General features: G+C 34.5%; 1 protein-coding gene across 8 annotated transcripts in view; it reads right to left on the bottom strand.

Moving 5' to 3' along the window:
• Positions 1-21,965, bottom strand: part of APC (APC regulator of WNT signaling pathway) — a 124,430-nt gene that overhangs the window by 82,681 nt on the left and 19,784 nt on the right. For 4 of the 8 annotated variants that reach the window (XM_015238882.3, XM_006203964.3, XM_072958200.1 and 1 more), the window contains exon 1: positions 3,904-3,944. The exons of the other annotated variants lie outside the window; for them this stretch is intronic. The gene's annotated coding sequence lies outside the window, so the exon portion shown is untranslated. Of the gene's footprint in view, positions 1-3,903; positions 3,945-21,965 lie in introns of those variants that run through there. 8 annotated transcript variants of the gene reach the window in all.

Genomic DNA, 21,965 nt, shown 5'->3' with positions numbered 1-21,965 from the left:
AACAGGACTGAGTTTTAAAATGTTCAAAAGTTATATAAATTAAAAATAAAGCTGGGTACACAACCCAAAGAAGCAGAAGCAGGGACTCAAACAGATACTTGTGCACCCATGTTTAGAGCAGCATTATTCACCAAAGCCAAAAGGTGGATGCAACCCCAGCATCCATAAAAGGATAAACAGATAAAAAAAAAATGTGGTATATATACAACAGAGTATCATTCAGCCTCAAAGATGATGGAAATTCTGGCACATGCAACAACATGGATGAACTCTGAAGACATTATGCTAAGTGAAATAAGCCAGTCATAAAAGGACAAATATTGTATGATTCCTCTTACATGAAGTTCTTAGGGAAGTCAAATTCATAGAGAAAACAGAATGGTGGCTGCCAGGAACTGGGGGGAAAGAGGTAATGGGAGTTAAGTGTTTAAAGGGTAGAGTTTCATTTGGGGAATGTGAAAAAGATACGAAGATGGTTTATGATACATTCACAACAATATGAACGCACTTAATGACAGAGAACTATATATATACACTTAAAAACGGTTAAGTTGGTAAATTTTATGTATGTATATTTTACCACAATAAAAAACCTCAACTATAAAAAATAGACACACAAAATGATGCTAATATTTCACAAGAATTAATGCATATTTAAGAAGACATTTGAATAAGTGCCTATAAAAGGACTGGGAGAAGGGCATGGTTGAATAAAGGGGGAAAAGCTTGTCTTATATGGACTGATGATGTCAGGATTTGATTCATAAAAACAATTTTCAAGAATGTGAGATGTCGCCTATACCAAAACAAGCGACTTACAGAAATCAGGAATCACAGATCATTGACTATTAGACTGGAAGATCTAGAAATTGCTTCATTTAACTTCATTTTACATTCAAAGTACTTAATACTTCAAAAGCAATTTACCTGTCAGAATTATCTGCTATTCCAAGTAGATTTTACAAGGCATGGCGTTTCAAAGAGCAAACCACCACATTCCTTTAAGTAAGAAGATATTTTAGACAATATAAATCTTTAAAGATCCTAGGAGCAGCCAAGGCAATCAGTGTTTTCACTGCAACAGTAATAATATTTCACATAGTTCTACCATAAGTTTCTTAGAGGTTAGTTTCCATGTATTATTTGACTCTACAGCAACTTTCATAGGTCTGGCATTTAGTAGGTACTCAAAAATGTAGCGTAAACATATTTCCTGAAGTATCATTAATCTTTTCTACATCATCTTGTGTGCTACATAAAGTTTCACTCAGAGTGTAGTATTAAAAAAAAGAGGGAGAAGGTCAAAATTAAAGAGAACATTTAATATAAAAGATTGGTTAAACTATGTGAAATCAGTAAAAAAAAAACAGAAAAATGGTAACATAAAAATCTATAGAGTCATACATGAAAGACTGCAATTTATAGCTTTGATTCAGTTCATAGGCATACTTAGGAATATTTATCTTTTGAATTCCTTAACAGCTCAATTCTGGCCATATTAATTAACAATGAATAATTTCAAAGATCAATAAAGCCAGCAGGACAGTCTCATGTTAAGTATTTCAGACCATAAGGGGAAAGAAATCAACTTTTCTTACTTTATTTCTGTATTTCTTATTTAATTCCTCCCAAAAAACAACCTAATGTTCTATTTAGTAGAAGTTTTCATATGATTAATAAGACAATCTTAAAAGAAGTAATGTTATGAATATGATTATGAAAAGTGCTGCCTCTCCACTTTCTTAGCTACCAGGTGTTTTACGAAGTATTCTTATACCATATCCCCAAACTCAAAACCAAGTAAGATTTCTTTTTCATTTAATGAATGATTTGTCCTGCTTTCCAAACAATTTCTGTTATATACTATTTTGTATGTTATGTAATAAGTGACATTATAAAATAGTCTTACAGAGTCAGAACAAAACAGAAGGCTTCCATTCTTTACATCCTTATACAATACATGACCTTGAATAAAGTCACAACATACCTAATTGGGAACAATCTAACATTTAAAATGAAAATGTTACAGTAACCTGTTTAAATAGTAAAATGAAATAATTTATGTTAAAATGAGAATCATCAACTCTCAAAAACTATACTAATTTGGATTCAGATGAGAATCAAAAACTCTCAAAAACTATACCAATTCAGGTAATAGCTGTTAAATTTCACTTGAAAATTTAATGTAACATCTTTAATTCTAGACACAGTTTCCAAGAGATTTTAAAAAGAGAGCTTAAGAACCATTAACCCTAATATTCATGATTAAATAATTCTTAAAGCAAAAATCATTTTTATATAAAGAATAAAGTTGCTTATTTATCAGTGAAAACTTAACATAATTTAGTTTTATTCAAGTCCAATTCCTTATTATCTTGAAAAAAAAGATAAGACTAAGACAAAATTATAGGTTCTTTTAAGACCTTGGATTACAAAACACTATTCAAGAGACATTGATCCTGGAGAGCTTTACAAAGCTACTGTCATCCTGTTCAGAGAGTAGGGAGGTGTGACAAGTTGGCTATCATAAATATGCATAAAGATAGGGCATTTAAAATCATACTCAATCTGAAAACATGTTTTTCCACATCTAACAAAAGAAACAAAAAACAGTGCAATGAAAACACTCCATATCAAGAGTATACGAGTATTCACTAAACAGAAATACATCTAAAAGAAAAACCATGGTGCTTTAATTTGAAACATTTGCCTGTAGACTTTATTCAGTAATATCTAAAAGTGATCAGAGAGCAATATAAAATTACTTAATAAGTATAGTTCTTAAATATTAAGCCTATGAAAAATTTATCACTGTAATTTTTCACAAAGTAATTTATATTATAAAATGACTTACTCTTAAATAACTTAATGGCATAAAGCTATACTAACAAAGGAAAAGATCCACTGCTTCATACATAATTTATTAAGATTTCCTATAGGATTTATGTTAAAGCAAAGAATTTGAACATCTCTTTTGTGATACAGAATCAAAGTATGAGATACATTTCACAGTCAAAACATTCATAGCTTGATATTCTTCCTACTTTAAAAAACTAATTTTTTTCTTCTATTCAGGTTGCAATTATAAACTATGGCTTCTTGTAAATAGACTTCTACCACCAGCACTGCTGCAAGGGCTCTTATTCCTCTGCAGTTATCTTTTTAGCCTGGGAGGAAGAAAAGCACTGCAGCAGTCATCTGCAAAAAGACACTACCATTGCGTCTTGCAACTAACAAAGACGCTGGTATCTCTTTGCCACCCTATTCACAGGCAGTTCACTCAGACAGTTTGCAAAAGCAGGCACTTTTGGTGACCAAAATTTCACCAATCAACCAAAACCACCCACTCAAGCTCTGCAGTACCTGCCTCCACCTCTTTCTCCTCTCCCAAGTAGCCCTTTCCACTAGGTTCACATCAGCCGTCAGCAGCAGCTTTGTAACCCTTCTTGGCTACCACTGCATGTGTCCCTGTGGCCAGGGAGGAAAAGAAGCCTTTCAGTGGGCTGAGCTTTTGCTCCTTGCCATGAATATGCTCCATTCTTTGTTGTCTTCTACCCGTTTCCTTAGATACTGTTATTCCACTCTACTCTGTCAACAGGCATTATAAAAACAAAACCTCCTTCTAGCTTTAAAAACAGCTCTTTCTCACCAGACTCCCCTTAACACTCCTACCCCTCCCCCCTTCTTCCTCTTCTGTCAAAAACCCTGGATCAGAAGCACAGGAAATCCATCTCCTGTGCTGCAGTGGGGGGGGGGGAGGGGGGGTGACGCCCCTGCCTCCTCGCTTGGCATGTGGCAGTGGACCCTGTGCCAAGGAAAGGCCACCGGTTTTAGACACTGCAAAGGAAAATCGCCTCCCCCTCCCCCGGCAGCAAGTCAGGCCATCGCAGCTCCAGCACCTACCCCATTTCCGAGCCCAGCAGCACCTCCATTCCGTCTCCAGTGACACCCAGGCGGGCTGCGCCAATACAGCCACATGTCGGTCACGTGTGCCCACGCCCAGCCAATCAGCGGGTCCCCGACGGGAGTGGGGAGCGCCCTGGTCCGCATCCAGCGGATTACACAGCTGCTTCACGCTCGGCTTCCCGACCCGCACTTCGCAGCAGGGCATGGGCATAGGGCCCCGCCCCGCCGCACAGCTCGGAGCCCTAGCCCGCACCTAGTTGGTGGATATGCCCTCACCGGCTCTATCTCCTGGCAACCCACTGAAGCTGATGGAAGCTGACAAGCATAATAGGTTAGGGTGGGGGAGGTCCACACGACAGAAAGATTAACACGATATAGTGGAGGTGGGTGGGTGAGTAATAAATTACATCTCATTTGCTATTTGCTAAGATTTACATCTTGCAGCATACAGAAAAAGAATTCTACTAAATATATTAAAATGAATAATGTTACATTACAAATCAACGATTTGTTAGGTAAATCACTGAAACTATGTCTGAATTAAAATTAGAGTTTCTGGGGGGAGGGTATAGCTCAGCGATAGGGTGTGTGCTTAGCATGCAAGAGGTCCTGGGTTCAATCTCCAATACCTCAATTTCAATAAACTGAATTACCGCCCTCCCAAGAAAAACAACAAAGAAAAACATTTTTAAAAAAATACAGTTTTCAGAAAATGTATGATGGCAGTACAGTAGAGTAGCTGAGATAAAAATCATGGAGTCACATTCTGGATTAAATCTTTGCTCCTGTCACTAGCTGTGTGGCTTTAGTCATTTAAAGGCTCAGTGCTTTAATTTCCCCTACAAAATGGGAGTAGAAATGTGGAATAGAGGAGTTAATATATATGAAGCAGTATTTAGAGCAGACGCTGACACTGTAAATGCTGTTAGTCACTACTGATCTGAGACTTAAATTTAATATTTTAATGCAAATTCTGCATTTCACTTAAATTTAACCAAGTGAAGCTTGAATGACTAATTTTTGAGTTAGAAGAACAAAATCCAAATTGCCACAAATTTAAACTGTATTTAAATTCTGGTTTAAATGGAGGGAATCAGTTTTCATGGTCTATTTCAAATTTAGAAGTATATTTAACTTCAGATTTTTTAAATTAAATGTATTTACTGTAATCTTTTCTTACTTTTTCAAATTAATAGCAAGAAGCAAGCAAGCTATTAAACAGCATATTTGAAGCAATTCCATTTTACTGATAACTATAAATTAGAGAAGTAACAGACACAGCAAAATGCTTATAGATGTACACATAACCGCTGTTCACAGCAGTTATCCACATAAAGTGGGATTATGGAGTGATTTCTGCTCTTCCTTTCTGCTTGTGGATTTTTTTTTCTTTATCTCTGCATTATAATGCCTGATATATGTCAAATACCCCCTAGATAGTTGTTGAATGAACAAAAGAACAAATACTGATCATGTATTATTAGTAATTAGAAAAGTTATATGTTAAAAGTTTAAACATATTTAGAAACACTTTCCCTTGATATGTGAAATAAAGGAAACGTGAATCAGTTTGGTTCTATCTTAAGTATCTCTTTTGTCAAGATGACTTAGTTTTACAAAAGGTTTTCAAGATTCTCTTACTGAACGGACATGATTCACTGAACAAGACTTTATACAGTCATCATCTATTTGTGACAAATTCAGAATAACTTCTCAGAAGGCCTAAAACTTCTGGAAAGAAAACGCACCCTTCTAAACAAAGAATATATTTTAGAAGCTCTTAAAAATAACTTCTTAGTACCCTAAGAAACAACTCTATTACTCTTGACTCAGACTATGATTCAAGCTATTATTTAGTAAACCAGTTTGCAGCCACAGAATTTGTCTAAATTTTTATTACATGTGTTGTAAAAGTTTATCAGTGATTCAAACAACAAAATTTTAAAGAAAGCTATGACCATTACATGTTCATGAATCACTATAATTCAAATCAAAAGCAAGCCAATCTAAAAACTTAATATTTTACAAGGTTGCCTACTGAATTTTTCAGTAAGATTTTTCAAACCAGCTTTTTATGCTACATCTTAGTGAGGTGGCAGTGGTAGCAGCTGCTCTCCCGGCTTCACTATGCTGCCCAAGGGCGACAAGAAGAAAGATGCCAGAAAGTTGGCCAAGAAAGACATGGATCCAGTGATCAAATCTGGGGGCAAGGCCCAAAAGAAATGGTCCAAAAACAGTTTGAACAGCTCAATAACCTAGTCTTGTTTCACAAGGTGACGTATGACAAACTCTGTTAGGGAGTTTCAAACTATAAGCTTATAACCCCAGCTGTCATCTCTAAAAGACTGAAGATTCGTGGTTCCCTGTCCAGGGCAGCCCTTCAGGAGCTCCTTAGTAAAGGACTTATTAAACTGGTTTCAAATCACAGAGCTCAAGTGATTTACACTAGGAACACCAAGTAGCGGAGATGCCCCAGATGCCAGTGAAGATGCATGAACAAGTCCTATCAACTGTACATTGTGAGAAGTAAAACAGTATTAAATTTATATTTTAAAAAAAGATTTTTCAAACCAGTTTCCTCAGAGAGTCCACAAAAGTTTGAACTGAATTTTGTACTAAAAATATATTTAGCTTTTTTAAAAAAGGTATTTAGCTACAATTAAAACTATATACAATCAAAATGTATTGGACCAAATGTGGAAACAATGGAGGTCACTTAAGCTATGAGGTCTATATGTATCTCAGAATAAAGCTCCTGCCATTCCTATTTAAATAAAAATGTTATTATTCACACTACATACATATATGTGCATTAAAAGTTTTTCTGATCAAAATTTAATACAGAAATAAACTGTTTAATATAGAAATAAATTATAAGACTACACTGACAAACATGTCCCTGATTTCAAACATCTCTGCTCATTATGACTACCTTGACTGTTTCTAATAAATATTCATAATTAAATGTTATAAATACAAACACATAGTTCACCTTAAAAAAAAAAAAAACAAACCTCTGACCCTTCTGTAACTTGAAAAAAAATTAATGAATAAACAGAAGTAGGATTCTCAATGTCTTAAACCTTGCATTCCATTCTGACACAAACATGTTAGACCTAATTTTAGACTTGTGATTTTTAAAAACTGACAAGAATATGGGCAACAATATCAACTAGTACAAAATGAGTTAAAATTACTGCTCTGAATTCAGCTCTCTAGACTCTTGTGCTTTGTTAATACTCAACTCTTTCTTTACTGGAGACCTCAGATATATAGAATAGATTATGCCTACATAGAGATCAATAAAAGTTTTTTCTTAAAAATAGTTATGTGCTAGTATAAATCTAAGTTTTCCCAGTGCTAAGCAATTGAACAAAGCTCAAATTCATTTAGAAACCTTCCAGTCTTTAGATCTGTACTGGGTTAGGGTATGACAAAAAAGCATAAGAAGAGAATAAAGTGGGTCAGATTTCAAAGACCAAATTGGTTTTGAAGACCAATTCTCCTATCTTTTCTGTGCTTTTCATGGGACATGGGAAGGAGCTAAAACGTTGCAATGACAATGGAATTTTTAGTGACATAAGTTAAGTGGCAGATATATGCAGTCTTCTATAAGTCAGACAAATATGTGTGTTCTGCTACCTCAAAAAGCAAGCTTCTCAAAAGAAATGTTCCTAGTACCAATAATAGAATCTTAAATAGTTTTTTTCTCCCTCCAATCTTTCTACTCTCTAATTAGCATATATATATCAAAATAGTTTTTACACCCCTGCTCAAGAACATTTCATGGCTTTCTGTTACTGACAGTGGAACTGAGATAATTTGGAGTTAAATTGTAGAGTGCCCTGAATGGCATGTTAATTAGTATTCCTACACTGAAAGGCTTCCTCCATGTACTAACTTTTCTATAGCTGACATAACCACAAATTTAGTAGCTTAAAACAACAACATTTATTATCTTGCAGTTTTGTAGTCCAGAAGTCCAAAATCGGTCTCACTGAGCTAAAATCAAGGTGTCTGCAGGGCTGTACTGCCTTTGGGAGGCTCTGAAGGAGAATATGCTTTCTTATCTTATCCAGGTTCTAGAGACCAACTACATTCCTTGGTTCAAGGACTCCTTCCTCCAACTTCAAAGTTAGAAATCGTGGTCTAAGTCCTCAATTTGCAACACTGTGGCCTTACTTCTATTATCATCATCTCTTTCTCTGACTGCTGTTCTTCAGATTCCGTCTTCCACTTTTAAGGACTTAGTTTAAAGACCCTTCTTCTATTGGCCCACCTCAACAATCCAAAACAATCTCCCTGCTTTCAGAGTACCTCTTTAACAACCTTATTTCATCTGCTACCTTAATTCCCTTCTGCGACATAATCTAACATATTCACAAACTCTGGGGATTAGGAACTGGATATCTTTAGGGAGCCATCATTCTGCCTACTGCACTACAGCTTTATCTTCAACTATTTCAGAACTTGCATCATAGTAACAGTCCAATCAAACTAAAAACAGCCATTTCTAAAACTCACCTTGAACACAGAACTTTCTGCCTTTACTATAAGGTGACAAGGTAGAAGGCTCCAGCATATAAAGACTGAAGACTGAATCTTTCATTTTGTACTTCTATGACTGAGTAAGTCACTTAACTATTCTAAGACTTGACTACTCTTTGATCTGTAATATGAGAATAACTGTTTGGTTTATTTTATAGAGCTGTTGTAAGAATCAAGTGTGTAATTGTGAACATATTTTATAAACTGTGAAATACCTTTTAAAAGTAAAGGATTATTAATTGTTCTACTGATCCAAATTAAGGTTCAGCTTAAATATTTATCTCCATGAAGTAATCTACCATCCCACCTAGAATCAATTCACCCTCCTCTTCTCCCCACTGTTCCTACCTCTTTTATGGCACAAACACATTCTGTACCTCTGTGTGTAAATCTTCTTTCCCATTCCTGACTATAAGAATCCAAGGGAAGAGCCACACCTGACTTTATCTTGTATGTCTCATGGTGTGTACCATAATGTTTTGTACATAACAGGTGTTAATTAAATACTAGTATAAGGAATGATTTTAAATTAATCTCCAAAGGGCATCCAATGCAGATGCCCTCATGGAATAATAGTAGAGCAAATGGTGAGTAGTGATTACTGCAAAATACAACTTTCTGCAGAGGAAAAGGAATGCTTTAAATAACAACCTGGGCCCTGCATATGAAGAAAATGTGATCCAGTCTTGGAGCTAAGTTTTTTAGATCAAATGGCTGCACAAGAGAATCACTTTAGGAGCTTGAGGAGTTTTAAAAACATTACTAAGTCAGAATCTCTGAGGATGAGGTGCAGGCATTGGTGTGTGCTGCCAGGACTGAGAGGCACCACAAACCACTCTAGCTTCAGCTGTCAAAGCCCCTATTGCACTGTGGTAGGCAGACCATTTTGAAATGCCTTTTTATTTAGAGTGCTGTACAGCCCGAGGCATCTGCCTACAGGAGAAAAAAAATTCCTTTTTCTTGTCAAAAAGCTTCCTAGGCATGTATTAGCAATTAACATGCAAAAAAATATGTAAGACTAATAAATATACACAAAATGTCCTACCACATTAAGGAATCAAAGAACTAGAAACAAAAAGTATCATTTTCACATATTAAGTAGACAATGATGTTTTAAAATAATATTGTGGTTCAGTGAGGATAAATTTAAAAAAAAGGTAGCAGCTTTTAAAAGTCCTTAAAATGTTTAAAATGCTTATACTAAAATAAGTCCAGTTAAAAGAAATTATTGAATGTACAATCAGATATATGCACAAAAGATATTATATTCAAAGATACTCAATATTGTTTACACTAGTGAAATTTTAGAAACAACTTTGATGATTGATAACAGCAGCTTGGTTAATTATACTTTTGGCACACTTAAAGATAATTAAAATTATGCCAGATATACAATTACATAAAAAAGGATAAAATACATAGGAATAAATTTAACAAAGGAAGTGAAAGATCTAGACACCGTAAACTATAAGGCAGTGATGAAAGAAACTAAAAAGACACAAATTCCAAGCTCACTGACTGGAAAAATTAATATTGTTACAATGTCCATACTACCCAAAGTGACCTACAAATTCAATGCAATTCCTTTCAAACCTCCTATGGCACTTTTCACAGAAAGAGAACAAACAATCCTAAAATGTGTATAGAACCACAAAAGATCCCAAAGATCCTGGAAAGCAATCCTGGAAAAAAACAAAGCTAGTGGTATCACACATCCTGATTTCAAATTATATTACAAAACTACAGTAATCAAAACAGTATGGTGCTAAAATAAAAACAGACACATAGAGCAAGGAACAGAACAGAGAGCCCAGAAACAAACACACACAAATACAGTCAATTAACTTATGATAAAGGAATCAGGAATATACAATGAGGAAAAATGAATGACTGTTAAGAAATGAATAGTGTTGAGAAAACTGGATAGTCATATGCAAAAGAATGAAATGGACCCCTAGCTTATACCACAAACAAAAATCAACTAAAAACGGATTAAAGACTTAACATTTAATACCTGAAACTGTAAAACTCCTAAGAGAAAATATAGGGGGTAAGCTCCTTGACATAGGTCTTAGCAATGATTTTTTTTTTTGTACTTGACACCAAAAATAAAGGCAATAAAAGCAAAATGAACAAGTGGGACAACATCAAACTAAAAAACTTCTATACAGCAAAAGAAACCATCAACAAAATGAAAAGGCAATGTACTAAATGGAAGAAAATATTTACAAATCATGTATCTAATAAGGGGTTAATATCCAAAATATATTCAAAAACTCACACAACTGAATAGCGAATAAAGCAAACAATCAAATTAAAAAATGGGCAGAGGAAAAAAAATAAATAAATAATGGGCAGAGGAACTAAAAAAACATTTTTCCAAAGAAGACATCCAAATGGCCAAAAAGTATATAAAAAGATGTTCAACAAACTCATCATCAGGGAAAGGCAAATTAAAACCACAATGATATTACCTCACATCTCTTAGAATGGCTGTCATCAAAAGACATCTTCACAAGTATTGCTGAGGGAATCCCAGAGCACTGTTAGTGGGGATACAAACTGGTGCAGCACTATGGAAAACAGTATGGAGGTTCCTCAACAAATTAAAACTGAACTATCATACGATACAGCAATTCCACTTCTGGGTATATATCCAAAGGAAATGAAAACAAGATATGGAACAGAGGACATTATGTAATTCATGTAATGTTAAGTGAAAATATAGAATGCTGTATGCTTAACATAATACCAACTAGCATTTTTTTTAATGAATTACATATGTGCACAGAGAAGATTAAAAGACATAACCAGAGTATCAAATGTCCTTCCTGGGTGTGGAAATTATAGAAATTGTAATTTTTAAAATTTTTATAAAATTTCCACAACCTAACACACATTAGTTCTGTATTTTTTTTGAAAGTTAAATACCACTAAGTTGCACACAATTTAAAATTACTACATTTGACAGAGAGAGAAATTAACATTTCTTTCTCATCTAACTTGTAGCCAAAGGGAGATCCAGATTTTGTGGGGGCCAAGAGCATACACAAATTGTGGGGGAGCCTTCCTTAAGGAATATACGAATTAATTCAAAATTGCTAGTGCCACTGCAAAAGGGCTAGGAAGGGCCTATGCAATTAGGTGCATTAAATTTCATGAGTTTCATGATAAACTTTCTCCTAAACCAGTAGCAGACATTATGATTAGCAAATATACAGAATTCCATCTAACTTTAATAAAATTTTGGTAGAGATTTTTAAAAAGATCACCATTCACATATATAGAGAACTGAGGCTCAGAGAAATTTCAAAACTCATTTAGGTTCACACACAGTGACGTGGCAGTGTGACTCCTACGCCAGTGTTGGTCACACTGCCTCACCCTCCAGGTCTCATGAGCATTTCATGTTAGACCTACACTAAGTTAGATCTAAGTATAGTAGATACTCTGCATCCTTGGGTTCTTCATTCAACCACTGTGGATTCAACCAGCTGTGGATTAAAAATATTCAGAAGAGAAGAGATTCCAGTAAGTTCCAAAAAGCAAAACTTGAATTTGTCAAGCAGCCTGGTAAATATTTACATAGCATTTACAATGTATTAGGCATTATAAGTAATCTAGAAATGATTTAAAGTATAATGAGAGGAACATGTGCAGGTTATAGGCAAATACTATACTGTTTTATATAAGGGACTTGAGCATCCTCGGATTTTGGTATCCTCTGGGGTCCTAGAATCAATCACTTGCAGATACCAAGGGACAATGTGTGTTATCTCCCAAAGCAGCTTGTACATCCCTCCTTTAGAGCCCCATGCTTCATAAAAGTTACTTGTTCAATTACTATCATCTTGATGGTTATTGCAGCATCTGGCTCTGCAACAGTAAGTGCTCAATAAATATTTTATTGAATGAATACATTTTTAATAATCAGAACAAGTGAAAACAAGAAAACTCAGATTGAAAAATGCCTATTTGGAATCCACAATAAATACCCTAGAACCACAAACTTTTATCAATGGGTAACCACAAATTTCTCTGGAAGATATCTAAAACAAGATTTCTATAATTTCAGGAGACATTTTCAAGATAATTTAGTTAAATAACTAAAAAGAAACAGAGTTTGGGATTGTCTTATGGGAGTGTGGCCAATCAAAGTAATGCCTAGTAGTGGGCACATAAGCAAAGACAAAAGAAATCAGAAAAACTGTGAATAACTTAAAAACGGCTACTCTGTTCAGCATTAATTATGCTTCATTGCCATAGTATGATGTAAAATATGTTAAAAAATGTACTAGTCTAAATATGCCCTGGTGTCATGCTAGTGATATGCTAAATTGCATGGTAAAAAGGACTTGGCAGATGTAATTAAGATTATTAATTAGCTGACTTTAAAATAGGCAGATGAGGTTTACTAGCTATCACTTGTTTGGCACTTCCTTTGCACACCACATGGTATCCTGTACCCTTAAAGGAGGGAACACACACTGAAGAATGAGCTTATAGGGGGAAGATGAGCCCCATAACACTGTAACCCTTGCTCAGAGGTTCAGAAGAGATCAATGGCAGGATTTGTTTTGGTTTGTTTAGCTGAAATTTATCCAATAATGGTATTGAAAACATCTGCTTTTTTTGAAGCAAGTATGGATCTAATGATATAAGTGCTTTACTGCAGAAGAAGAACCATGTGCAGACATGAGAAAGGAAACTTACAACTTGCGAGGAATAACTCTTACAGCTGTAGTCAAACTCTTGCAATTCAAGTAGCCCCGCTCAAGAGTGTCACAGTCCTGGGCCTTTTGACATGGACACTCCTTGAGAATGCAGGTCACTTTTTCCTTGTTTTTATGATTTTTGGGTTAAAAAACTTTACTTGCTCAATAATGCACATCAGTGTCTAATACTGAGCTAACTAGTTATGGAGTACACTGTCAGTAATGGTTACTGAACAACAAATAAAAGGGGTTGGAGGGGAGATGATCCTGGGTGGGCCCAATGCAATCACAAAAGCCCTCAAAACTAAAAAAATGTTCACTGGCTTCCAAATGAAATTAGAATAATTTCAAATTCCTCATCGTGGTTTACAAGACTCTGTGTAACCTAGCTCATCTTCCCATTCCCACCCTCCTTCCCTGACTCCCCGTCTCTTCCCCCTCTTTAATTCCTTTGCACTACCTTTCCTTCAGCTTCGAGAACTCTGCTCCCAAATCTTCAAATGACTGTTTCATTGTATCATTCAGCTTTGGCATAAATGTCACATCTTCAAAGAGATCTTCTATGATCACCTAATCAACATTGGTACTGTCCTTAAACTTTCTATCACATCATACTGTTTTCTCCTTAAACCATTTAAGATCTGAAAGGCTCAGATATCTAGTTGTCTATTTATTTGATTTTCTGTCTCCCTTATCTATGTTTCCCAAACTAGAACATAAATTCCATGAGGACAGGAACCTAGATTCTTGTGCTGTTTCCTTCACACCTAGAACAGTGCTTGCTGCGCAGTAGGCATCCAACACATACTGTTAAATAAATGAATGTAGATGATATAAACATGAATAAAACATCAACTTACAATCTAGTAGGGACCTAAAATACGTACAACAAAAGTTTTAATATAAGGCAACATGTATATCAAAGGATGAAAGATTAGATCATTTCTGGCTAGGTAATCAACAAAGATTTCAGAGAGAAAGTAGCAACAGAACTAGCCTTCAAAGATGTTCAGGAATTTTTTTAGGGGAGAGATTTCGATTTTGCCTGTTAGGTTAAAAAATTTAGACTTCATCTTATAGGCAATAAAAACTATAGATGTTTCACATAAGGAAGGATACGTAATTAGAGTAAGACTTACAAAAATTAACAGAACTAGTTGCTAGTCCCTACTCAAGAAGTTCCTACTACTAACTTATAGTTAAATTTAATGGCCAAAGACTTATTCAAATAGAAAATATAATGCCACAAAAAAACCCACCAAATTTATACTCTACAAGAATTTAAATTTTATTTGGTATTATTTTGGCAATTTTCACAACACACTTATTTATTAAGTTTATGTTGTTAATAAGACAAAAAAAACCCCACCAAAATCACCTTTGGCAACCATTTTACCCAATTAACAAATATTCTAATATTTCCATATAAGTAGAGGAAAATTTTTTTCTAAATTCTTAATATGTCCTAATAGTGTAAAGTTCCAGTTTCAGAGCATCCAATGCTTTAAGCTATCCTTTCCCTATGGAAGGGAAAAAAAAAAAAAAACAACCATTCTGATTAATTTTGAAAAAACTGTTTAAAACAGAATCTTGTGCTTGCCTTTGTGTGTGTGTGAGTTTTTAAGTCTTGTTTATGTCTTTAGCTTTGATCTTTACTGAAAATCTAAAACAACTATAAGATTGCTCCCAAAGGTACAATTTACAATATAAACTTATAAACTCTATTCATAAAGATAACATTTTAGCACTAAAGTGTTCAGTGACTTCAGTCACCAAAACAGCACCAAATGTTTATGGTATCACTGTGAATTCAAGATATTGGAGCACATAAAATGAGTTTTTAAAAACAGTCTTTCTCCCAGGAAAACACGATTAAAACTCACCATCACTTTAACATGTAAAAATATCATAAAATACTTAGATTAACTCACAAATCATTTACCAATCAACTTGTAACACACAAATCAGCCCTTGAAATCCATCAGAATGGATAAGGAAAAACAAAAAATTTAATTGATGTTATAGATGCACCCAATATAGGAGCACCTAAACACATAAAACAAATACTAATAGACATAAAGGGAGAAAGTGATGCGAATACAATAACAGGAGGAGACTTTAACACCTCACTAACATCAATGAACAGATCTTCCAGACAGAAAATCAGTTAGGCAACAGAGATCCTAAATGACACAATAGAGCAGTTAGGCTTAATTAATATTTTTGGACATTACATCCAAAAAAACCAGAATATACTTTTTTTTCAAATGTACATGAAACATTCTCCAGGATAGACTGCATACCAGGACACACAACAAGCCTCAACAAATTTAAGAGGACAGAAATTACTTCAAGCATCTTTTCTGACTACAATAGCATAAAACTAGAGATGAATCACAGAAAGACAAACAAGGAAAAAATGATTACATAAAGACTAAACAACATGCTACTAAAAAACCAATGGAACAACAATGAAATCAAAGAGGAAATTAAAAAAATACTTTAAAACAGATAACAATGAAAACACAACTAAACAAAATTTATGAGATGCAGCAAAAGCAGTCCTAAGAGGGAAGTTCATGGCAATACAGGCCTTTCTCAAAAGACAAGAAAAATCTCAAATAAACCACCTAACTAACCACCTAAAAGAATTAGAAAAAGAAGAACAAATAAAACCTAAAGGAAAGACATAATAAAGATCAGAGAGGAAATAAACAAAATAGAGACTGAAAAAAAAAAAAAAAGAAAAAATTCATAAAAACCAAAGCTGGTTTTTCGAAAGAGTAAACAAAACTGACAAACCTCTGACAAGGCTCACCAAGAAGAAAAGTGGCAGGATCCAAATAAACAAAATAAGAAATGAAAGAGAAGAAATAACAACTAATATCATAGATGTACAAAAAACCATAAGAGAATACTATAAACAATTATATGACAACAAATAGGACAACCTAGAAGAAATAGAAAAGTTTCTAGAAGCATACAGTCCACCAAAACTAAATCAAGAAGAAATAGATAATTTGAACAGACTGACCACTAGAAGTGAAATGGAATCTGTTAATAAAAACAACAACAACAACAACAACAACAACAACAACAACAACACCTCACAAACAAAAGTCCAGGATCAGATGGCTTTACTGGGACGTTCTACTGAACATACAAAGAACTTATACCAATCTTTCTCAAACTCTTCAAAAAGAATGAAGGGGAGGGAACAATCCCAAAGTCATTTGACAAAACCACTACCACCCTAATACCAGAACCAGACAGACACTATTAAAAAAGAAAACTACAGGCCAATATCTTTGATGACTATAAATGCAAAAATTCTCAACAAAATATTAGCAAATTGAATCCAACAACACATAAAAAAGATCATACACTATGAACAAGCTGGATGAATCCCAGGGTCAAAAGGATGGTTCAACATACGTGAATCAATGTGATATACCACATCAACAAAAGAAAGGACAAAAATCACATGATCATCTCAATAGATGCAGAGAAAGCATTTCACAAAATTCAGCATCCATTCATGATAAAAACTCTCACTGGAGTGGGTATAGAGGGAACATCTCAACACAATAAAGGCTATTTATGACAAATCCACAGCCCAACATGATACTAAATGGTGAAAAGTTGAAAGCCTTCCTTCTAAAGTCTGGAACAAGACAAGGATGCCCACTCTCCCCAATGCTATTCAACAGAGTATTGGAAGTCCCAGCCATAGCAATCAGACAAGAAAAAGAAATAAAAGGGGTCCAAACTGGAAGGGAAGAGGTAAAGTTGTCACTATATGCAGATGACATGATGCTATATATAGAAAGCCCTAAAAGACTCTACACAACAACTACTAGAGCTGATAAAATAATCTGGTAAGGTAGCAGGATACAAGATTAATATACAGAAATCAGTTTTATTTCTTCACACTAACAATGAAATATCAGAAAAGGACAATAAAAAAAAATCCCCTTTAAAATCACATCAAAAAAAATATTTAGGAATAAACATGACCAAGGAGGTGAAAGACTTATATGCTGAGAACTATAAAATATTGATAAAGGAAACTGATGAAAATGATTTAAAGAAATGGAAAGATAGCCCGTGCTCTTGGATTAGAGGAATTGATACTGCTAAAATGGCCATACTACCCAAAGCAATCCACAGATATAATGTGATCCCTATCAAATTACCCATGACATTTTTCACAGAACTAGAAAAAATAATCCTAAAATTTATATGGTATCACAAAAGACCCAGAATTGTCAAAGCAATACTTAGGGGAAACAAACAAACAAACAAACAAACAAAACAAAACAAAAAAACAAAGCTGAAGGCATAACCTTCCCAGACTTCAGACAATACTACAAAGTTACAATGAACAAAACAGTGTAGTATTGGCACAAAAAAAAGACATATGGATCAATGGAACAGAACAGAAAGCCCAGAAATAAACCCCTACAACCAACAGTCAATTAATCTTTGACAAAGAAGGCAAGAATATACAATGGAGAGAAGACAGTCTTTTTAACAAGTGGTGTTGGGAAAGCTAGAGAGCCACATGTAAATCAACGAAGTTAGAACATTCCCTCACACTATACACAAAAATGAACTGAAAATGGCTTAAAGACTTAAACATAAGACAGGGCACCATAAATCTCCTAGAAGAGATTTATGGGCAAAATCTTCTCTGATATAAATCACAGCAATGTTTTCCTAGGTCAGTCTCCCAAAGCAATAAAAATAAAAGAAAAAATAAACAAATGGGACCTAATCAAACTTACAAGCTTTTTCACAGCAAAGAAAACTATCAACAAAACAAAAAGACAACCTACGGGCTGAGAGAAAATATTTGCAAATAACGTGACTAACAAGAGCTTAATTTCCAGAATATATAAACAGTTCATACAACTCAATGACAAAAAAAAGCAAACAATCCAACCCCAAAATGGTCAGAAGACCTAAAGAGACATTGCTCCAAAGAAGACATACATATGGCCAAGAAGCAAATGAAAAGATCCTCAACATTGCTAATTATCAGAGAAATGCAAATTGAAACTACAATGAGGTATCACCTCACACGAGTTATAATGGCCACCATTCAAAACTTCATCAACAGTAAATGCTGGAGAGGGTGTGGAGAAAAAGGAACCCTCCTACACTGTTGGTGAGAATGTAGTTTGGTGCAGCCATTATGGAAAACAGCATGGAGATTCCTCAAAACACTGAAGATAGCCTTACCATATGATTCAGCAATCCCACTTCTGGGTATACATTCAGAAGGAACTCTAATTTGAAAAGATACATGCACCCCATTGTTCACAGCAGCACTATTTACAATAGCCAAGACATGGAAGCAACCTAAGTATCCATCCACAGATGAATGGGTAAAGAAGATATGGTATACTACTCAGTCATAAAAAATGAAATGCCATTTGCAACAAGATGGATGGACCTGGAGATTGTCATACAAAGTGAAGTGAGTCAAACAGAGAAAAACAATATTATATATCACTTATATGTGGAATCTAAAAAAATGACACAAATCAACTTGTTTACAAACCAAAAATAGACTCAAAGATAGAAAACTCATGGTTACCAAAGAAGAAAGCAGAGGAGGGATAAATTAGGAGTTTGGGATTCACAGATACAAGCAATTATACATAAAATAGATAAACATCAAGATTCTACTGTATAGCACAGGCAATTATATTCAATATCTTGGAATAACCTATAATGAAAAACATGAAAAAGAATATACATATACATAACTGGATCACCATGCTGTACACCAGAAACTAACACAACATTGTAAATCAACTATACTTTAATAAAAACAAATAAAACAAAAGCAAACAGTAGAAAAAAATTAAAATATAAGGAAAAAAAATTTGGTGTACATGAAAGAATAAATTTATGGCATAATCATGGTGTTTATTTATTAGAACCTTAAACCAAATCTTTGATCTTATTCTCATACAATATCCCCAGATTCTTACCTTGGATGAGAAAAGAACATCCTATATATAAACTGCAAGTTGTACTGCCTAATTCTATAATATCATTTCCTTCCTTTTCCTTCCTTCTTGCTTTATGCTGAGTTTTAATATATAAGGCAAAGTATACAGTAGAAAATTATTTCACTTCTGGGTATCTAAAGATAAATGCTTGCTACTGTAGGCTAAATAACCCAAATTTATTATTAAGTAAAATGAAAAAATAAAACGTACGCAGCATTATTGTACTGTGTCAATAAAATCAGAAACTTCTGGTCACTTGGACTACACACAATAGTATCTAATATATAGAATTATTTTAAAGATTAGGAGAATGAGTCACCTAATAAGAGGTCAAAATGAATACTGAACATTATGTTCTAAAAGGGAAGACAGAAAGGAAAATCAAGGCAAACTAATAAATTTAATTCCCTCTTTCAATGTTAGATTATGTTTTTAAAACTAAAACTTCATATTCAGTTTGTAAGTCTCTTTAAAGATTTTCTTTGCCAAGTCCTCCAAAACTGAGTAGAATTTTCTGAAGTGTCACATAGCCTTTATAGAAGCAAACAGTAAGATTTCTTAAGAATTCGATTAAATTTCATTTCACTTTCAAATACCTTCCTCAACAGACATGAGCAATCAATAAGTATCTTGATTCTCAAACCAGTCTATACCTGATAACATATGAAAAAAGCATTTTCTTAATCTTTTCCCAAAGAAAGCCTGCCATTTAATTCAAACAAACAGAACTGCTCAATAAAACACCTGGAACTTTCATAGAAAAGATATCTTTTTGATACTTGTTCTTTTGTAATAGAGAACACAAAGTTCTTTTATTTAAAAAAAAAAAGGCTTCTGTGCAGTGAAAGGACCACCTGGACCAACTCCAAAATCTTAAAAAAAAATCTCAATTTCCAAAGTTCCAGCCTCTGAAACATGCCTCCTACTCCTCTAGTTTATTCTACCATCTCCAAATACAACATTCTTTTACCTCACTGGCTTCTTCAATCCCAAGTTCTCATCAATTTTCACTATCACTTTCATCTTTACTTTCCTCCTAAAGCCCAACAATAACCACTCCCTTTCACTTAAATCTCTCATTCTTCTCTCCCTTTATTATATTTACCTGGTAAAACCCCAACTCTGGTTAAACTGAATGAGCTATTCAACTTTTGCATGCTTTCATCAGAGCAGCTTATTATGTGTTGTGTTGGGGTTCGGGGAGAATTAGATAGCACGGCTGGCTGGTTGCACTTTAAATTAACCATAAACATAGAAGAATATTTAACACTACCTGGCAGGACTACTGTGTTTCCTAGAAAGTCCGCTTTCCCATTATCTGAGTTAACTTCTTCACACCTTTTTTCTCTCCTCAGTCCTGAAATACACCTATTTTCCTACCTATGCCACACTCAGTTGAAGATCTACTTCATTCCATTAAGAGAGAAATTCCCTACTAAGCCTACACTGCTTCTCTCCTATTAAAACAGAAAAAGCACACCTACTCCTATCAAAGACCAATGCCCTTACTTGGGCAATGGATTCCAAATACTCTTGTCTTTTCAAGAAGATCTTTGATTAGCTCCTCTCTTCTGTATAATCAGTTTCTCCTTTTCTACTGGATCATTATCATGAACACACAAACATGCTCTAGGATCACTCATCTTTATAAATCCCTCTCTTGACCTTAGCTCCCTGTGTGCTCCACCAGTACATATGACCACTTTTCTGTTCTATTCACAGCAAAACCTCTTTATCTAGTGGCTTTCATTTCCTGGCTCTATTTCCTCACCTCTAATTCACTCTTTAACTACCTTAATCCTAAACAATTTCCTGAAGCTCAACTATCAAGGTCACCAGTGACCACCACGTGGCCAAAATTCCACTGCCCTCATCTTAGTACAACCAACTCTTAGTAACTTTAGACCAAGAAGATACTCTCTTTTACTTGAAAAAGACGTCTTCTCTTGGCTTCTCTGACATATTCTCCTGGTTTTCCTTCTCCCTCTAATTTCCTTTATTAGTTCTGTCTCTTCACTAGTCTTCTAAAAGACGAGTGCCTCAAGGCTTATACTAGGACTGTTTTCTCTCTTCATTGTTTTCTCACCTAGTCCCAAGGCTTTTAACTATCATCTTTATGATGTTAAATCTCAAATTTGTATCTCCATCCTAACCCTCTTCGCTGAATATCTAACTATCTAGTTGATATCTCACTTGGATACCTGAAACATTTAAACTAAACAGATACTTGACCTACAAATGTCCCTGTCCATCCGCACTACACTAAAATCTTCAAATTCTTACTCCTTTTAAGATTTCCCTCAAAAATAACACATGGCCTTTTTTTCTTTCTCGTACAATGGCAGCCTTATTCTTCCACAGAATCCCAGCAGCATAAGTATGCCAGTATCTTAAGCTTTTGAAGACTATAGTCAGAATTCACTCTTTTGTGAATGAGAGATGCCCTATATCCACTCAGGTTTCTGGATGACACCCAGATCCAACGGCTAGATTAAAGCAGTAACATCAATAGACAAGGTAGCCAAGATTTCAGCAACGTGTTAAAGCCTGAGGATGTATCCTACACATTCTAAGAGGAAGCCAGAATTAGTATCTCTAGATATTCTCAGATTATGTGTTTTTGTTCTCATATGGTATCAAACACAATAAAAAAATACATCAAAAGCGTCGCAAATCAAACAAGCATTTTTTTGAGTAGTTAATAAATAACAGAAAGGTGTGTAGCATTTTAAAAGCATCAAAATTTTTGCATAAATTCACCTTAAGTTTACCA

The sequence above is a fragment of the Vicugna pacos genome, chromosome 3 (assembly GCF_048564905.1).
Source record: "Vicugna pacos chromosome 3, VicPac4, whole genome shotgun sequence".
NCBI lineage: Eukaryota > Metazoa > Chordata > Mammalia > Artiodactyla > Camelidae > Vicugna > Vicugna pacos.
The sequence above is the reverse complement of the archived record's forward strand: the minus strand, read 5'-3'. Positions and strand labels throughout refer to the sequence as shown.